We start from the raw sequence: 21349 nt of genomic DNA, 5'->3' as shown, positions 1-21349 counted from the left end.
GATACGGAATGAAAAATTCCATTACATGAAGGCAGGAAGGGACTCTGAGGGAAGCAGCAGAGAAACAACAGCTCTCACTCCCAGTTTAAATAACTCTTTAAAACAAAATATGATGAGCATCCAGCAGTCTGCGCAGTAATGTGACCACTTATTTCCAACTTCATAAAGCAAAAGAAAGCCGGTTAATATCAGCAGCTAATTACAGCGCCTCCTTCTCTCTCCAGACACATAAAAGAAGCTGTGAAGTGCGGGAGGGAGAGACTGCAGCAGTGGCAGATTGAGGCTCTTCTTGTTAAATTAAATCTGGCTGAAGATTGAACGCGTTAGAGTGGACAGCAGTGATAATGGGTACTGTTTCTTTAGTGTGTTTGCGTATAAATTAACTACCTTTAAGGGCTATTTGGACAATAAAGCTTCAGCAGTTTTGCTTCTAGTTCCACATATGCTGCAATAATTACAAGCATAACTTTATTTACTTCTGGCAGTAAAAGTATGAATAAATGATGTCTCATTGCCGTGTTCATGTTCTCTCTTTGGTCTCTTCTCTCGTTCTGCTCTACTTTGAGTCATGTCCTCTGCTCCGGTAGTGCTATGAAACACAAAGTTGGCAGATGTCTGGCTGCGTGACATATTTCCCTTGCACTCAGGTCTTTAAACATTCAGTATGCCTATTTTGTGAGAGAAATGTGAAGCTGTGATAGAAAAACAGAATACCTGTAGTGCTCATGCAATGCAGTGGTGCCGTGTCATGGCCCAGGTTATTTCCAGACGATTTAAAACATTGCTGACTATTACCTCTTTCTTACTTTATCGGGTTTCCCTTTCAAATCATAGCACTTTGCCATCAGTACTGAAACTAATTTGGCTGTGACCCTTACACTTGGTGGCTAAATTGATTTTTCTCTTCCTAATTCTTGTTTCCCCTTCCATTACAAAGGAGCACCAGGATTCCCACATGGGTAATGCATCAGAGTTTTTAGATAACCGGGTAAAAAAAAATCCTGCATTCTCATGAATTGCAAAAAAAAAGTGGTCTAAAAATAACAACATCAAACGGAAGAAAAAGCAACCTACAAGTAAAATATAAATAGATTGTGTCTTGCTAATTTTTCATAGGAAATTTGGAGAGCTAGTTGCATTTCTGTTTTATTCCTGTAATGCCTGCAATTATGTTTTTCAGCTTGTTTATAAGAGTCTTACTATTTAAGAAGCACGTTAGGCCAGTATTTGCAAATAAGTGACTTTCGACTTGAATAGACCCAATATAGGAAAAAAGATACTGTAGTGCCAGTAAGGTTGTAAAGCCACGTTTATGTGGAATATTCAAGTGATATAAAAATCAGATTACAGGAAGGGACTTGGAGCTTGGGATTTGGATTTTGTCTGTGTGTGTATTGCATTTGTTGCTTTTAATTCAGATTTCCTAAACTCAGGGTTTAAAGAAAGGCACTGATAAATTTCGACAGCAGCAAAGGCTTGATTTTCAGACACCCTTCATATTCACAGTGTCCAGTAAATTTGTTTCTCTCTAAAAATAAAATTAAGGTTCCTAAACATGAGGTTTTGCTCCTAGTTTTAGATGTCCAAGCCGTAGTTAACCGCAGCTTAGTTTTGTATTTACATTGAAATTCAATGTATGGGATTGCTTGTTCCTCCACTCCCCGCGAACAAACACATAAAGGCACAAATTCCTGAACAACTCCCCACCCCTTGTGTTAAAACAGTCTTCAGACCCAGCGATATGCATTTATGAGAAGACTGCATTTTACAGCGTATTAAAAACACCTTTACTTATAGAAACACTTTACATGGGCAGTGCTGTGACCACTGCGGAGCGCTTTGGCACCTGGACAAAGTGTGTGGAGGGGGAGATGGACACACTGCCTTGTTTTCTGCTCTCCATCAAGCTGTGTGGTGATAGCGCAGCGCTTTGTGGGAAACTGCCCCTTCCAAACGGTGCTGGTGACAATTAAGCCTCGAAATGTAGCCTTGTAGAGGAGAGCTTTGCTTCAGGCCAGCGACCTGGTCTCGCTTCTTAATTCCGCTGCTGACCTGCTACCCCCTGTGTCATCTCATGACAGTCATTTCACCTCCCCGGTGTCTCTTCCCTCCTGCCTTCTCGGCTGCCCTTATTTTATGTTTAAGTTCATTGGAAACACAATTGCCTTTCCCTTTTGCTGCAAAGTCCCTCAACCAGCCACCTCCTGCTCATTAGGCGCCGAGATTCTCCAACCAGAAATAGGCAGGACTTTGGCGGTGGCGCTAGACAGACTTCAATAGGACTTGAATTTGGCCGGTAGGAGCCACACAGAAAAAAACTGTCCTGCAGCGGGGTTTAATTTAGATTTCCAAGATGAGAGAAGTGGAAAAGAGCATTTTTTTAGCACAATTAATTTGCTGGTAACCTGGGCTTCCAAGCTCCTACAAAAAACAGTTTAAAGGACACTTACTCATGTGAGGACAGTTTTTACACCGCACTACTTGTGAAAGGTGATACTTGAGAATAAATTAGCATATGATGCATCTTATTCTTTGCAAAATGAACTTGCAGTGAATAGAGATGATTAGCACAAGTACTAAGGATTAGTGGACCTGGTAATCTTGCAGCATCTGCTGTTAAATTAGCCTCTTTTAGTCCAGTGCTAAATTATTTTCTTTTAGCTTGTTCCACCAAGTGTTCACAACTTCATAATTAGAGATGACGATGCTTGAATCTACGCAGCAAAGGTTGCCTGATCTGAGGGTTTTGCTCAGGTTTGTCAGGACAGCGCTGCCAACTGCAGTCTTCTGCTCAGAGTCTGAACAAGAACCCCTGGAAAAGCAATTTGGTTCAGATTTGTTTCTAATTGGTGATATCTAGGATTTTGGATTCTTTTGTTTTGTACAGGTAGATGCAAAGGGTAATGGTTTTAAACTAAAAGAATGCAGATTTATAGTAGATACAAGGAAGAAATTTTTTACGCTGAGGGTGGTGAAACACTGGCCCAAGTTGCCCAGAGAGGTGGTAGATGCCCCATCCCTGGAAACATTCAAGGTCAGGTTGGACGGGGCTCTGAGCAACCTGATCTAATTGAAGATGTTCCTGGTCATGGCAGGGGGGTGGAACTAGATGATCTTTAAAGGTCCCTTCCAACCCAAATTATTCTACGATTCTATGATTTCCTGAAGATGTAAAGACCATCCACATCTTCCATACTGGCACAGAATAACATCACATCAGTGACAGTGACCAGTATTTGGGCCTAAACCTCTTTGTATCTTAATTTCTTCCTAGTCAAAATAAGTTTACTGCCAGCTTTATAGCACATTCTGTGATTCTTTGATGAAAGATATTTAACAAGCACAAATTATTATTTTATTACTTTTGGCAGACAGAATGTTTAGCAAGTCATTTGATATGTATGCTTTTTCAAAACCTCCTAACTGCATTGGGAATCTTTACATAGAATCTTAATTTATCCCTTTATAGTTCAGTTGTTTTTTGAATCTTTCTTTTGAACCACTGAGCGATTTTCAATCTGAAAAGAGAATCTGAGGAACAATACGCAATTGTCACACACATCAGGGTTTTAAAAAATTGGGTTTATGCCTTTGATGTAGTCTAGACAAATGAACGTATTTCAGAAACATTGCACTTCTTAAGCTACTGACTGACTGATGAAAGTGATGCCTAATTTTTAAATAATTAGCTCTTCTAGTTTTGGAGATATGAACATCTGCAAATGAGAACTTTACACGGCGAGGAAAGTCAGCCTCCACATGCACCTTCAAAGCAGGAGAGCAGATGCTGCTCACCATCCCCTGCCCTGCAGTTTGGAACACCTCAGTTAAGCGCTGCGCTCCGTCTCCATTGACTAGTGAAGGTGGGCACACCACAGCGAACGACAGAGAGAAATTAAATGCTATGTGAACAGACTCTTGATACAAAAATCTGTCCTTAACAGCATGAATATACTCATGTGTTTATAATATATATATTTATTTGAGTGCAAGTGCATTTTCTATTGCAATGATCTTTTGGCAGCTAGGGATTACTTTTTATTCTTTCCTGTATCATAAGGCTAACAAAACAGTCAATTAAATTAATCCTCTGCAAATTTAAAGTGGATGAGAAATGAACACAGCTATAAGCTGTAGAATTCACAGCCAGCAGATATTGACAGGGAAACAGGTTAGTGCTGTTTGATAAAGAATTAGCCCAAATTAGCCCAAACTGCAGATGCTCTGTGCATAGAGCTCCTCTTAAATCAGTGAAGTTAGTCCTGACAATGGTTGCAATTCTTTACAAATGTCAATTTACGTGGCAAAATCTCTTGTTTATCTTCCCATTGACCCTCTTTCTACAGAAATGGCTTCTTCATTAAATTGAAACTGATTCTTTCTAGACTGGAAAAAAATGAAAGACTCTGTAGTCTCCATGTACACACCTTCCCATTCCCAGATTTTGTGATTCTAAAATTATCCTTACCTCTAAGAGGTAGCTCCATTTGGGAAGAAACCATTGCACTGGAAAAAGGATAAGCACACGGAATTGCCAGGACAAATCTCATTAATCCTTTAACAGAGCAACCTTCATGACTGGATTTTGAAACAGGAAATGCAATGTTGCCTCCTTTATTAATTAGTTGGTGGAATCAATTAACTGCTAACTACTAACTAAATAGCCAATCCTGCAAACACTTAAGCATCTGCATATCTTTAGGCATGAGAGTAATCCTGCTGACATTGATGGGGGAACGGTATGTTTAAAATTAAACCAGATTGTGTTAGGAAAATAGAGGTCTTAATTACAATATTTCTCTATAGAAAACATGTGTTTCCCTCTAACTTATACAGCAGTGGGCTTTGTATTTACCTGTAACGGTATTTACCTGTCTTTATCTGAAGAAAGCCCTATTCAAAATAAGAACATACATGAATCAAGATTGAAAAGCACAAGCATCTTCTATACTGGGGGGAAGAGGTGTGTCAGTAATTTAACAAGAGTGAAATAAACTAACCATATATTGGTTAACAGATTGTCATTATAATATTCAGATTTTAAAAATACAAACTCCCAGAATCTAACACAGAATAACAACACTATCAGTTGAAAGTGGTTGTTCATACATATTAATAGACTCCATTTATTTTTCAAGGTCCATTCTTTCCCCCCAGTTTCTGTTCTTATAGCTGCTGATAGCTGTCTATAAGTGTCATTGCTCTGCCTCAGGAAACTCATGGTCACCACAGTAGATCTGAAAACCTGGGCACTCTGCAGCTTTTAGATGTGATGACCGTTACCAGCAAGATGGTTAAGATCACCTCACTGAGTATATTTACCTTGCAAATTTAGAAGAGATTTCTGATGCTGCTCCATGTACACCATGGTGAGTATTTGAGGCTTTGTACAAGGAAGCAACAGCAAACATCGGCCTGCACCTATCTTGCCCATATTATTTTGTGCAAATAGCGAAAATACAAAAATGGCAACTGTACTCTGAGACAACTGTATGGGAAAGAACTGTGTGGACTTTATTCTGGGGGGAACAAAAAAAAAGTAAACTGCAGAAACCAGTCTTTTTATTAGTCTTGGAATGATTTGTAAAGGAGCAATCAGTGTAGTCCAGGCTGTGGGGTAAATGGGAGGGAGGGATTTAATGAGCACTTTGTGAGTTACACGTATGTGGATAGATAGAGAATGGAACTGAGAACGGATTGCTGCAGTTTGGTGGGTTTTGGTGTTGGTGGGTTTGGTTGGTTGGTTTGGTTGCATTTCTGTTTCTTTTACATAATAGATGGAGTTTCCACAGGTAACCTCAAACTGCCCATATTTAAGGTACTTTGATACCTCCTTAGTTGTATACTTGAAACCACAAAGCCATGGTCACTGTGTGCCATACATAACAAACCCAAGTTTTCTATATGTTCCTGAGATAAACTTGGGATTTTTCATACAGTGCTCCAAGATTTCCCTTTAAAAATGTCCAAGTTTTCTTACTTAATCCCTTGAGATATATCCTTTTGCACTAACACAAATGTACAAGCTATGTCAATGTAGTAAGTTTGCTTTGGGCTTAATGAGAAGAGATAGTCCTGTGTGAGGTGTCAGTTGGATGCAGAACGTTTGGCATGAAAAGGCAAATGAGTAGATACTGCCGAAGGATCATTGCTGCGAACCAGTTGTTCAATGTTTGATGACAAATTTACTGAAGACACTTAATGTACGTAATTTTTCTCTGAAAATGTGTCCATGGCGCAGTGGAGTCAAAGACAGCAGTTGTCATGACATAACGCATTTCTCATATACTTTGGAGAATTACAAAAGGATTTCACATCCTAGAAAACTGTGTCTCAGCAGTGTCCGCAGGTTTTATTCAGAAAACACGATTTCCTTGCATATGTCTGGTTACCCATAGTCTACCTTGCTTTCTTCACACTCAGCCTTAACCTGGAAAAATTTACTCCGTGTAATAGAAGCAAATATGTAGAAGCTTAATAAGAAGTATCAACTGTGCTCTGTCACTGGGATTTTGTTCATTCTTTTTTTTTTTTTCAAATCTATCACAAGGGTTTGTAAACCAAAATATGAAGAACATAACAAAAAACACTGAAACAGGCTAAAAACTGCATTTTGCAACTTTGGACTTAATATTCTTTTAATGCCCAAACAATGCTGGGTCTTAGGAACAAGATAAAAGCACTGACAGTGTATCAAATTCCTGTGAAATGATTCCCCGGCTTTGCATGGTGTAACATCACCTATTGAGGAATGCATTTGTTTAAGATGCTGCTACATCTGATTACAAGATTATATTTAAGAAGATAATATATACTTTACCAAGTATTACTTTACCACTTATTTAGCGCTGAAGTATAATCCTGTTCTATGTAAATGGCTAGACTACAAAATAGATCTGTTCTGACTTAATGAAAGATATTTTCTCCCTTCAGTTTATATGCTGCTACAGATGTGGGCTTTTCTGAGTTGCAAATGCTTCTTTTTAGAGTTCTTAGTCTTCACACCCTGGAGGGGCAAAAAGCAGATTAGGATTTTGGAGTTTTCTTGTTTGTTTGGAAAAGAAGTTTTTCATGAATACCAAAATGAGAACTGTGGCATGAAGAATAACTTAAATGACTTTCTAGCATTGTACAAACAAACCATGAAAACCTGAAATAAATGAAAAATATTGAACTATGGAATTGAGACTGTGGGAGAAATTAGGTGCAGTATGAATTTAATATCCAGGGCACATCTTCTATGTGGGATTACAAAGGTCACCTATTAAAAAGTCCACACTTATCAATAGTTATATCATAGAATCATAGAACGGTTTACGTTGGAAGGGACCTTAAAGATCATGTAGTTCCAACCACAACTGCCACGGGCAGGGACACCTCCCACTAGACCAGGTTGCTCAAAGCCCCATCCAGCCTGGCCTTGAACACCTCCAGGGATGGGGTATCCGCAACTTCCCTGGGCAACCTCTTCCAGTGTCTTACCACCCTCACGGTAACAAATTTCTTCCTTATGTCTAACCTAAATTTACCCTGTTTCAGTTTAAAACTGAACCCCTCGTCCTATCACTACACTGTCTGATAAAGAGTCCCTCCCCATCTCTTCTGTAACTCCCTTTAGGTACTTGAAGGTCCCAATAAAGTCTTCTCTTCTCCAGGCTGGACAACCCCAACTCTCTCAGCCTGTCTTCATAGGAGAGGTTCTCCAGCCTCTGATCATCTTTGTGGCGCTCCTCCGGACTGGCTCCAACAGGTTTGTGTCATTTTTATATTGGGGACTCCAGAGCTGGACACAGGTGGGGTCTCAGCAGAGTGGAGCAGAAGGGCAGAATCACCTCCCTCAACCTGCTGGCCATGCTTCTTTTGATGCAGCCCAGGATTTGGTTGGATTTCTGGGCTGCGAGCCTACATTGCCAGCTCATGTTGAGCTTCTCATCAACCAACATCCCCAAGTACTTCTCCTCAGCGCTGCTCTCAATCCCTTCATCCCCCAGTCTGTATTTGTACATGAGATTGCCCCAACCCACATGCAGGACCCTGCACTTGGCCTTGTTGACCTTCATAAGGTTTGCACAGACCCACCTCTCAAGTCTGTCCAGGTCCCTCTGGATGGCATCCCTTCCCTCCAGGATGTCGACCACACCACAAAGCTTGGTGTCATCCACAAATTTGCTGAGGGTGCACTCAGTCCCACTGTCCATGTCGCTGACAAAGATATCCTGCTCTGTGTGTGTGTTTATGTATATATTTCACATGTTGAAGAATTGCAACTGCTGGAAATTATTAACTTTTCGATGGAAAATACTTTGTATTGTCTGTAAACTGTGTTTATAGACTCATGAAATCATTAAATCTGGGGAGGAGCCTGGCTTTCTATTTAAGCACTGAAAACTCAGACTTCTAGGTTTAAAATGTATACCTTAATGAGGGAGCTGCCAGAGATTGCAGCGTGGGATGGAAAGGCACATTGTGCTGATTCAGCAATATCTTTTTTTTTTTTTTGCTTCCATCCATAAGTGAGTTCACGCAGACTGACATTCCTTCAGCCCTAATTTTCCATTCTCCTTTCAGCGGGTTGCAACCTCTCAGGGAAATAATACTCTTATGGCTACAGTATCCTAAAGCTATATAGCTATTCCCTGACAGGCACTTTACCAATGTCAAAAGCTAGTTACATCTAGAAGGTATAAAATAACAAAGAGTACTTCAGAAAAGATGCTCTATATATAAACGCAGCCTTACTCCTGTGGGCCAGCTCCCTCTGCCAGCCAACCTTTCCAAAAGTTCTGCTTTCTCCTGGGGAAGATGTCTGCTGGTTGTAGCAAAGCATCTGACAGCTGGGAAACCCAGAAGCATTTTTCCAGGCTGAAGTGGTGGTGGGACACTTTCCACCAGGGACTGAAGGAGCGCTATGGATGAATCCCTGTGACAAACCACGCAGGCAGATCATGTCCTCCTCCTCCTACTACTTGGCAGAAGGTTCCTCTGGAAGCTCTGTGCCATACAGCAGCTCTGAATCTGCCCTGAGCTCTCTGCCGTCACATGTGCAGTCATTACTTGAACTAAATTGAGGCTAGGTATGGTCTAACATGAGCTGTAAAAGTCAAATACTGTGTTGCACTTCCAAGTCCCGTAGTTATGAAATTCTGTAATATGGCCTCCCTTCCTCCAATGCTCATACGCTCAATCTGCAGTTTGATCCATTTTGCTATTTTTTCAGTGGGTTTACCCTTCCCAGTAAGATATATCAGACAAGATGTATTGCAATGCGAGTATTATCTGCTAACAGACACACATCAATTTATCCCTATTATGGAATTACATCCTACAGTGGTGCAACAAGGTCCTGGTTTGCCATTGTCCCATTCAGGATCAACTAAGAACCAGGTGGATGGGTTGACTTGTTGACTCTTCACATTTTGGTAAGAGTCCAAGCTTTAGATACCGTCACAAAACTTCTTTGCATAGCAGACTTCCTCTTTCTCAAATACGCTCTGTATAGGCAATCCATAAGAATATTTTGATCTCTTTTACTCAGGATGAGGACATGCTAGAAACATAGATGTGGCAAATACATTTCCACTTCATTGCCTCATTTATCAACCTCGCTACCACTCCACATCAGCCATCCATTTATGCAGGGTAGTGCTGAGGCATGTACTCCTGCTGGCGGAAAAAGGAAGTTTTTGGTTTAGTATAAGAATGTCAGCTTTATAGTTTGTCCCTTTGTGTGATTGTTTTATGCTTCTGAGTAATGAGTGATGCTCGTAATACCGAGAAGTTGAATTTTTTCAACTTCTCATGTTCCTGAAGTCGGGGTCTGTGGTGAAACAAGAGTGGGAACAGAGCAAGGAGAAAAGCTTGGCTGACTTACCAGCATTTGGGACTTCTTTTAATAAGACACCATTTAAAGGACTCTCTGGTTCCTGCCGCTAATATAACTGTGTTTGAACTTAGACTTGTTAATAATGCTATCTTTGTTTTATTACTTCAATTTCTTTTCTGAAGAACTGTGAATTTTTCTCTTCCTGACTTTTCCTGATAAGCTTATGCGCTAAAAAATACAATGAGACTATTGGTGCAATTTGCTGAGCAGATAATATTGCATGACATTACGGTCAGCACTGGTTTTTGCAACAGGGAAGGTGGTTACATTTAAACAGAAGATTACTCAAATGTTATTGGCCAGTCACAAGTGTAAAATTATAAATATGGTAATAAATTCTTTTTCATAATAAATTTATTTGGATATTAATGAAGCAGTAGAGTATATAATCACAGGTAAATGTAGCTGGTGTATTTAAAATTATTTTTGGTTCGTCTTTTTTTTTCTTAATGATCACATATTATTGTTATTTTGAGCAGACAGTAACTGTTTGGACATAGGTTGAGGTTTACGTATACACATTTTTCACTTCTATTTCCCTATGTAGGCAGCACACAAAAGGAGGAAGGTCCTGTATCATTTGGCTTTTTCATTGGCAGCATGAAAGAAAATTATTTTGTTGAAAAATTAAGTCTAAAATTATCTTAACCTTTCCTGTGGTGGCTGTACCACTACTTTACAGATTGTAGAGAGATACTGGAGAAGCATCACTATTTCTTCCCCCAAGGTGGTTTAGAAAATAGCCATATCTAATTGCAATATTTCTCATTTGATTTTTAGCCAAGATGACAAATAAAATTTGGACAAATCCTGTTTAAATTAAAAGAATGGGGTAAATGATGCCCGCCCTGATTCAATGACTTTTTGTGAGACAAAACAGACTAAAAGAAGCTAAGTCTAAAGTCCTATTCCTCCAGAATATGCATCTCTATCCCACCAGGTCACATGCCATACGTATATTCTCAGAGTTGGCATAATCTCGTGCTATGGGGTTTTTTTCTACAAAAGATGGAGACTAACGATATGATTTTAGGTAGCTCACTTCCAGACCTTCAGGCTTCCTTATGTGCAGGCTGAAAAATTAACATTTCTGTGTTTGTGAAAAATGTTTTAAAATCTTAACACTGAGAAGTGTTGAGCCTTACTAGAGCATACACCTGCTGGTAACAGGGATTGTCCAAAGTCATGGGCTGACTGGGCCTTTTTTATAAAGGCAAATCATAAGGAGGGATGAGAAACAGATGTAGATTCCCCAGATTTTCAGCTCTGTAATTATATTGGGGATAAGTAAGACTGAGAGTTAGTAATTTCTTTCTCAATAGTCAACTTTCCTTTCCCGTTCCCCACCGCTGGCCCTAAGGGCTAGCGCAGATTGATTGATGAGCTCTACATTCTCAGAGTTGCAGTTTTTATTACATTAGAGCTGTAGGGGTTTTCCCCCCCTCTGCAATAGAAGCAGGTCAAGAATTATGTATGCCTGGTTATAGGTTTTGCAGACAATTTTTTCCTCTTACCAGAATCCCCTCCACCAAGTACTTGTTTTGTTTTAACTAGTAGTTCTTCGTACCAAAGCTACATGTAGAAAGAATTAATTCCTCCATGGACGCTGTGCCGTAGTGTGCTAGCTCTTCTCTTAAATTCACACAATATGTGCGATCTGAATTACGTTTGAATTGTGAACTGATAGTTCTCTCTGTATAAGCACAGTATATGAATACAGTTCAGGGGACAGGGGGGAGAGAAAAAAAACTTGTTCATTTACCAAAGCTTTTCTTCATCATGGAAGTTGCTTTCAGGGATTCTGTGATCAAGGTCATTTATTTTGCAAACCAGGGTGCTATTTCTCTACATTTTTACAGTAAACCATTAAGGCTTTCTTGAAAGAAAATATCTTACTTACAAGATCTTGCATTATTTTTTTCATAAATAGGCTGGACTAGGTTGGCAGTAGAGAGTTCTCTCTGGCCTCAGTAGCCCGCGTTGCAATCCTGTGCTTCAAGTTCTGCTGTGCTACGAAGTAGAAGGAAAAATAAAACTGAATTCTGCTAAGCTGTTCTCTTTGTCCTACAAGAATACTAAAAACTGAGTTACACAGAACCGTGTATTCCTGGCTGGGTTGTAATCACGTGCAGTGTATTCTTTTTATTTATGGCACACTCCTAGGAAAAGGTATAAAGGAAGAATGAGCTTTCAATGGCTTTAGAACTGTTTCCTTCCATTATTACAATAATGTGGTAGAATCCTGTTTTCAAATGTTGTATGGATCCAAAGTATTTCTAAATTTAATTAATGTTTAAGTTTAATAAAAATAATGCATAAAGTCATTACTTTGTGACATTAATGAAGTCTATTTTCTAGCACAATTTGAATAGGCAGCACTAAAATAGGACTAAAATACATTAACATTAGGTCATCTGCTTTGCATTTATAACAATAAGCTCACATTTTCAGAAAGGATAATCTTAAACAACATTTTTTTCAGTACAAACTGTACATCTTTATCTTAAAATTCCAAATGTTTCAACAATAGAAGACGATTAAGAACTAGACAATTATTCTTCATCTCTCAATGATTTATGACACAGAGAAAGACCTCTTCTTGAGAGTTCGAGGTGCTAAAGAGGAGGAGTATGTTTAAGTCAGCAGCTCTCTGCCTTCCCCCTTATTTACTAGGCACAGAATTTACTTCATTGTAGCCATCAAACTAAAAAATGAGCCTATCAGCTTTATTGCATGTTTGGCCCTAGGTGTGGACATATATATATGTTGGGGTTCTCCAGCATTTATATAAGCACATGCAGAAAATGAAAATAAAGCACGCCCATTCCTCAAGCAGCTAAAAGAGAAAGACAAAATGCAATGGCAGGACTCATCTTCCCATAATGGGCTTTAGTATTTATTTGCAATAACCTGCACAATGTGTTATATGATTTTCAGGCACTGAAATAAGCACTCTGCTTGTCCCATGGAGCTCACTGTTTAATCATGGAAAAATAAATAGCCAGTAGGAAGAAGAAAGGCAGTAAATATTTGAGAATGTTAACAAAAACCCCTGCTCTTTTTTTCATGTGTATGTAAGTTCATATTTCTTTAGATTTTGAGCATATTTGCAATAATCTGTACAGCCACTGGCTTTAGGATTTTACTCAAGTTGTGGTCAGTCTTAATAAAATAGGTGGTACAATTGAGTGCTACTATTTCTGTTTCTATCGACACTGAGGTCAGTGAAAGTTCATCACTTACTTGAAAAGGGCTAATATATCACCTCAAAATTCTAAGTGAATAAAAAAAAAGGAAATCAAAAAGCAAACAAAAAGCTGATAAGATTAAATAATCAACCCACCCTCTGAAATAACTACCAGCAAGCTGGGAGTATTTTAAAAAATACTATTAATATTCTGTGTCTTTCCTCCACCTACTTTGTTTCCTCTTGTTTCTTTTCACATGCCATTTCTAACTCAATACTCTCCCACAGTGATTGTCATATTGAGGAAAGTAGTTAACAATAACTAAAATCATGCCTGTAGCTCTTAAGTTCCCTGTTAATAAGTTGGTATGTGAGCTGGGTACAACTCATTAGGCCAGAACCATAAGACCTTCATTACTTTGAATTATACGAGACACCTCTGTAGGTGGCCGCTAACCAGTGGCACGGGACGGTTGTATCCCAGTTTACTCTGACTCGATGCTGCACCACCTGTCACCTCGGTGCGTGGGAAGGTTGGGGCAGAAAACACACACACACACACACACACACACACTGGCCTTTAAAATTCTCATCTACTTAACCCAGTTATCTAGTAAAGGATAATAGTTTACATATAACTCCTGAGTTTGCAGTGGTGAGTGGCAAATCAAAAAGCAGTGAAGGAGATATTACTGTGCATAATCTGTGGAGTTAACCAAGGCAGGCAGTGTTGGAGTAACCCCTCCCATTCTTCCGCTTTTAATCCCATCCTTAAGGAAGCTGTTACTGTCTTTCGTGTGTTTCTGTTAGCTCCTTTGCCTTCTTGCCATAAATGTGATGTTTTATTTGCTTGTTCTTTGTTTTCTCTGCTATGCCCTAAACCTGCATCTATCCAGATTCTGCACTAATAAAGAACTGAGGTTAATAACGTGAGGACTCGTGTTATTAACACACTTAACCTGAGGACCTCTGTGATCATCCTGGCCTCGCACACTCTAGCTCTCTATTCTCATCCTAGGCTTTCCTCTTTGGGAACCACTTTTACCACGCTTTTTTTTCCCCAGGATTAGCCAGTATCACATGATATCGCATACATCAAAAACATCACCTTGCACAAAACTCCCATGAAGAGCTGCCGATGATGTGAAAGAGGCTTGGCCCATTCTCCTTAAGTTACTGAGACTCTTTCCACTGACTGGAGTTTGACGGAGGAGCTCTGTGGTCCAGATCCTCTTGTTGCTAATATTCTTCATTGGATATAGTACGTATTTTCATGCATTTCATCCAGCAATTTTGGCATGTTTTTGTGGTGTTATTTTTGCTTCACACCTCAGAGGCATGATTCAGATTTGTGTGTCTACCTCCAGCATCCTGAGCAGGGCTACCTGTAGCTGGGCTTTCTGGGAAGAGCTGTGATAAAAGAGCTGTTCTTGCTTTTATTTAGATTCGGAGGTTATTTAAAAGAGCCTGACTAAAGGGCATTCAGACAGAGTGCTGTTCCAGGCAACGTCCGAGGTCTTCACAATAAAACCAGTGTGCTGGTAGAGCTGAAACAGCTGGTTGAAGTTAGCTGATGTCCAGTTCTCCAGTATTCCTCTCAGAATAAAAAGAACTATTCTGTGTTATTTGGGAACCTTCGGCTTTATAAGATTTTCCACTGAATTTCCCTGTCTATGCAAAGGTTGTCAGGCAGATCTAGGTGAGTCACTGAAATGGATTGTTATAGACACGTATCCCCAGGTGATTTGTAATCAGTATGTGCCTTTTATGTATATCTGTCATCAAGGATAGAAGTACAAAAAGAATATAATTCTTAAATTGTATTCAACAGACTAAGAGTTATCGTTATTATTATTACCAAAAAGATTTTGTACTGCTATTTTTAAACCCTGTGTAATTCTATGATGCTTCTCCATTTAATTAATGTGCCAGTACAATAAAATAACACACAAAATCGTTATTTTGTGACATTAATGAAGTCTACTTTTCGAGCACAATTTGAATAGGCAATTGAACAACAGTGCACTAAAACACATTAAAACCAGGTCATCTGCTTTGCATTTCCAACAATAAGACCACACTTCCATGAAGGGTAATCTTAAACCACATTTTTTTTCAAAGCAGCCAGTACATCTTTATCTTAAAATTCCAAATGTTTCAACAATAGAAGATTGTTAAGAACTAGACAATTATTTTTCAGCACCCATTGATTAATGACTTAGTCTATGACACACAGAGAAAGTGTAGAACAAAGGAGTGCATTATAATAATGCACAGGCATTAAACCATCTTCATTAATAGGGTCTTTTTGGATTCTGCTTAGCATAAAACAAAATATGCCACAAAGAAAGTGAAGTATTAGTTTTAAATATCTCTTTAAACTCACTTGATAAAAATAAAGCCCACATTGTGCCCTTAATCTTAAAAATATTTTGTTTTCTGGGATTCATACATTCTCCAAACTAGGTGAACAGCAGCAGGGGTTCTGAGCTATGCTTTTTGCTCAGTTCTTATAGGCCACATTCTTCATATTTTGTGTTTTACATTAGGACTTTACATTAAAATTTGACTGTGTCATCTTTTTCCTATTCGCTGCAATAACAGCGTTTAAGGTATTGCTCAGCATTACTAGGAGTAGCAAAATCTGAATATTTTAAATCAGTTAACCTGTTGAGATTTAGTAACACGCAAATGTTAAATGTTCCTGATGAACATAAGAAACAAGAAATAACAGTGAAAGTACAGCTTTAACTATAGAAGATGCAACTTTGTTAAAGCTCTGTTTCATCTGCCACAACCCTATACGTGCTTTCGCAAACTCTTTTGGCTCATCCTTTTATAAATTTATTTTTAACTCTGGTACCATGCCTCCTTCCATTGATCTTGTCAAGGTTGCTACTGGTAAAGCACATGCCCACATGTTTGCAAGCCTGGGACCTTAGATGTGTTCAACGTGCTCTCTACTTTTTTATAGCTATTTGTACTTGGGGCTTGTATGCTTGCTTGTTTGTTTGTTTTCCAGCTATCAAGTTCATTTTAAATAGAATCACCATTTTCTCCCCCAGTACTATCGTGAGTCTGCGCTCCATGTATGTAGTCTACATCCCACATAACTCAAAGAACAAGGCTAAAATATAGTCTAGGTATAGACCATGTTCATAGCACTTGGGATGGACAGAAGAAGATAGATTATGGAGAGTTTGTTGGAGCTAAATGAATAATTCACAGTGAATAATTAATTTGGCAAACTTAGCCTCTTTGTACGTACAGACCAGATAACAGTCTCTTCTCGTTCGTTCATTATTCAGATTTATTCAGTAAGTATCTTTTGAATAGGGCACAGCACAGAACAGCTAAGGCATCTCATCGTGGCTTGGAACGCATGAATTACAGTCTCTCCCTGGATTCGTATTTCATTTAACTCTTCTGCAAATTGGGACCTCCCCGTCTGGGCCAAGTAGAGAGTCAGAAGAACTGCCGTGGTGTGGGCCAAAAGCCCATCCAGCCCAGAGTGACACCTAGAAAGCTGCATTTGTCTGCAAGCAGTCCAGGTGAGGGTGGTGGAAGAGAACAGGCTTTCCTGCTTTCCAGTTTCATGAGAGAATCACTGTACATGAGGGGGCTGGCCTCGGTGGAGGATCACAGTTCACCCTGGACGTTTGAGAGAGCAGCAGGCTGACAGGGAAGGACAGGGATTTGTTTCCAGCGCGTCATGAGAGTAAAGTAAAAGGGACATTTTTCTTTTGAATGTGTAATGGACTGAGAGGCCTGAAGAATGAGGTCCCGTTCATCCGCAGAGCATGTGCTACTCCGGCCGTGTTCTGCTGCACATGTTTTCTGCCCACAACTACATCGTGCAAGACTGGTTAACTGGGATGCTGCTTTGGCGGAAAATCTGCTCTTGGGTTGAGACTCCTGACATTTAATGGGAAGAGAGTAATACCGGGAATCACCAGCTGAGGTGCCCAAATGTTTGGTCGTTGACAATAAACAATGTAATTCTTACCGAGCATAAGTTTTTCAGTTGTATTCAAGGTCCCAAAATAAAAGGTTTCTCTCCCAAAGAGTTTATAGACAGAAAAGAGAAGAGAAGTGCAGGGGGAAAAGTGAAAGATATAAAACCAGTATGTAGCAAGAATTGTGACAAAATGACTTTAATTGATGAGGCTTTTATTCTTACTCACTTGCACAAGAAACCTCCACACAGAAAATTTTTTTCTGATTTGAATTCCATCTGGTGTAATGTCATGTACTGTATGCTATATCTAATAATGGTAATTACTATTGTTTTTGTTTTCTACCCAGATGTAACAATGCTTTGATGAACTGTTTTTCACTTTAATTGCATTAATTTAAATACGTGTATCTGATAAAATATTTGCTGACAGCTTATCTGGCAAGGACATACATGGTTCAATAAACACGAATCACATTGTAGTTTGTACATATTTTATAACATTAATTTGTTGGTCAATGTTTAACAGCTTAACGCTAGAGCCATTTCATCATGTATTCTATTAGTTTATCAATAAACACTCGTGTTACATCTTCTAAAGGCAAGCCCATAAAAACAAACAAAAAAAGAATAACCCTCCCCATCTCTATTAAGATGCAACTGATGAAAAATAAAATTAATGTTAATTAAAATGTATTGATATCACAAAGTAATCATGATTTTGGACTTGCATATGAAAGTGAAAGTATTTTTCTGCAAAAATTTAAAAAAGCACTTTCTTCTATACTGTCAGAGATGCAACAATTAAATCCATTTCAGAAGTCCAGTGTCATAGGTACTGCTTTTTCATCAACTATTTTGATTAAAAAGAAACCTAAAAGCAATAATTTAGTTTTTTCAGGCTTCTAGGCTTTGCTTTGCCTTCTTTATTTTATGTCATGTCAATGACAAACTCTTAAGCACTGACATAACTTGGCTTTTCTGCAGGTCCTTTCATGTCCCACATGGTGTCTTACTAAAGCAAAGTTACTGATAGCCTCTGGTCCTCAAGGGCAGACCCCTACCACCATCAGATAACAGAAGAAAGCCTCAGATACTTCTCTTAGCTCTCAAAACTGCTCACAGCAAAATAGAGCTGGATGGTTTTCAGGATTTTAGGTAGTCACTTTAGATAGTCCCGTTTAGGTCATCACTAGACTTTAGGTTCTCCCCCACAGCAGCTCTGGATGCTGACTGTCCTTTAAACCTTGTCTCCTCAGTGCTAGCGCATACTAGAATTAAACCCAAACTGAATCTTTAGAATCAGGGAATTGAAGGACATTTCTCTAGATGCTGGGTCAAGGCTAGTGTTTCTGCTCCTCGCGGGATACCCTGAGCCTTATGGCAACTGGGAGCTTGCCTACACCACAGCACGGCATTGTGACTCCTCCACCAACCGTGGGATCAGGATTTGGTGTTAAGAGTGAATCCCACCCAAGGCTCATGAGTAATTTCAACGCCTCATTTCTGGTGCACCTACAACTTCATTGCTCTCTTCGCATATGCTAATTTTGTTAGAGTTTCCTTTCATACATTTCTTCCTGAATCATCTAACATGAACTTATTTTTCCAGTGACAATCAGAGGGAGCTCAGAGAGAACATCTATCTCCACATAACAGAAGATGGCTTTAGGAAGTGTCCAAAGCTATTTAGGTTAGCCACACTACTGTTGCCATAGTTGACACAGAAAGAGACCACCAGCAGTCAGCCAAGACACATGCATAGCAATGCCTTATCTAAATCTTCCTCAACTTTGGCTTATCTTTTTGTTTGCTTCAGAAGAAAAGTGACGTTTGGTACAGTTTTTACTCTATTTGAACTGGTTTGCTTTAATGTTTTCGTACTGTATACATTTCAGTGACTTGTTTCGACAGAAAATAATTGGATTAATGTGATTTCACATGTATTTCTTGGGCAGAAGAAGTGTAGCTACAAATGCTTTTGTAAGTGAGGTTGAAAGTCTTGTATGTGTTTGCAGGATATTAGATGTAGCTTGACATGTAGAGCAGATTCCTGCACATCAGCATTTTGGCTGTCCCTCTGCTGGTCTGTGACTATTTTCATCCTCCACATCTTTTATTTATTTATTTATTTATTTATTTATTTATTTATTTTAAAGGCATTACAAAAGTGTTTGTATGAGCATAGTATCCATGAAAAATTATATAGTGGCAGCTTTCAAGACTGTAACCCACTCTTCCTCCACAGGTTGTGTGCTTCCTACACATAAGCAATAGATGCTTCCAGGCAGCATTTGACTTTCATTCTGGGAGCCCAGGGGTAATCAGAATGAGGTATAATCTCCATGCTCAGCTTTTGCCATGCCTGCTTTCCATATTGGCACCTGCTGGAGGAAAACAATGCTTTTATCCTAAAGCATTACATTTGGCAGCTCTTTGCAACATTACTGTTTATACAAGAAGGGTGATTGAATGATAAGAGATACAACAAGACCTGATGCTGGAATTTTAAGGCCTGGGAATTTAAAGAAAAATCAGCTTGTTTTAGGGTTTGGGTAGATTTTTTTTCTTTCATTAAGTTATGTTAATTGCTTCCCTTTTTAAGCACTTAAAATAATAACTTACTTTAATCCACAGGATCTGATCCTGAACACTGAGGTCTCCTTTCTCATCCAGTCGATTCTTCCCTTCTTTGGAGCAGTTGCAGAGGACTGCATGCCACAGCATCTGTTTTACAAAGAAATAAAACATCCACTGTTGACTTGTCCCTCTCAGCCAACACACATATCTGTCTGATCTCACTCAGGGGTGTAGAGATCAGACCATTTTTACTGTGTGCTCTTTTTTCAGAAGGTAACTACTGAAAAAAGTATTTTAGTAAACTGCCTAGTAAAAGTGGGTCCCAATTTGTCATGGACTCTGTCGCAACAGAACTAGTTCCTGACTCTCAACTTTCCACGTGAATTTTATTCATTACTGATGCATAAATGTTCACAGCAGAAAAAAAAAGAAAAAAAATAAAGGATCTGCTCTGACTCTAAATTCCTGACATCTAGCCCAATCCTTAATGCTTTCTAATTTGCTCGCAGATGTCTCTTCTCGTTCTGAATAGCACTCAAATTTACAACCCAGTATCAGGTCTCGAGTCCATTCCTAATTTAGCCTATAGCTCCATTGCATGTCTTCCGTCATAAAAAACATCCATTTTTTCAGGTGTTCTCTATATCTCTCTTCATTTTGGTAGCTTTACTGTAGACTTTTTTGGATGAAGCTTTTCTGAACTTGCAGTGCACAAAACCACACACACTACCTGAGGACTTAGCAGTGCTAAGTAGGTCAGAAAGATTGCTTTCTGAGCCCAGTAGATGGTACTCCTGTTTAGATAGTTCAATACGATATTTGCTAGTCTTGCAGCAGAGTGATGTTGCTGACAAACACAGGCCGATTGAGCCAAAATACTGCAAATATGCCACAGAAAATGATCCTACAGTAGGCAAAAGAGACGACCTAGACAAGCTCATTGATATTCTTCATATTTTTCTTCTGTATTATGAATATATATTCATATATATATGAACTACAACTATATTCTGTGTTATATCTAGTCTTGTTCTTATTGACATTTTACAATAAACCCTTATTGACTTCAACGGGAACGACTTTGTCATTTTGGTTCATTGTATAGAGGTATTTAGTTATACTTTTTTTTTATAGTGTATTTGCAATGAACCATAGATGCATCCACATAAGATGATAAGAAGGTATCAAACTCAGTACTTTCAACACCAAAAATATAAGTTGATGCTCTTTCAACTAAGCAGAATGCTCTTAATGGAAATTAGCAGTGTAAAGAAGGCCAGGCACCACATGGAGGTGCAATCATGGGCTTTGCAGACAGATATCTTGGAATGCTTTTTATTTTAAAGAGCCTTAAAAATTAAGCAAAAGAAATCAAAATGCCTTTTATGAATTTGTAAATCTTTTTTCGCTACTGTATACACGATCCGGAGGAATAAGAAAGCTTTTACCTTTCTACTTGGTCCCTCGCCTCTCCAGCAGGCTAGATAAAGCTTCAATGCAATCTGAATCTTTGAGATTAAAAGGTTGATTTATCATTTTCTAACAAGAAGAATCATGCTGTCATAGGAGAACAGTGGGCTGATTTGGAATACCCGTCAACCACAAAGGAAATTCCTGGAAACAAATAAAATAACTGGGAAAACCGCAAGCCTATTTACAAATTCCTTAACATTTTGTCTATACTCTAACACAACAACGATTTTTGACCCTAGTAGCTTTACCCAGCGCAGGCAAACAAGCTTTG

This window comes from Chroicocephalus ridibundus, chromosome 2, assembly GCF_963924245.1.
Source record: "Chroicocephalus ridibundus chromosome 2, bChrRid1.1, whole genome shotgun sequence".
Taxonomy (NCBI): Eukaryota; Metazoa; Chordata; class Aves; order Charadriiformes; family Laridae; genus Chroicocephalus; species Chroicocephalus ridibundus.
This window is presented reverse-complemented; position numbering follows the sequence as displayed.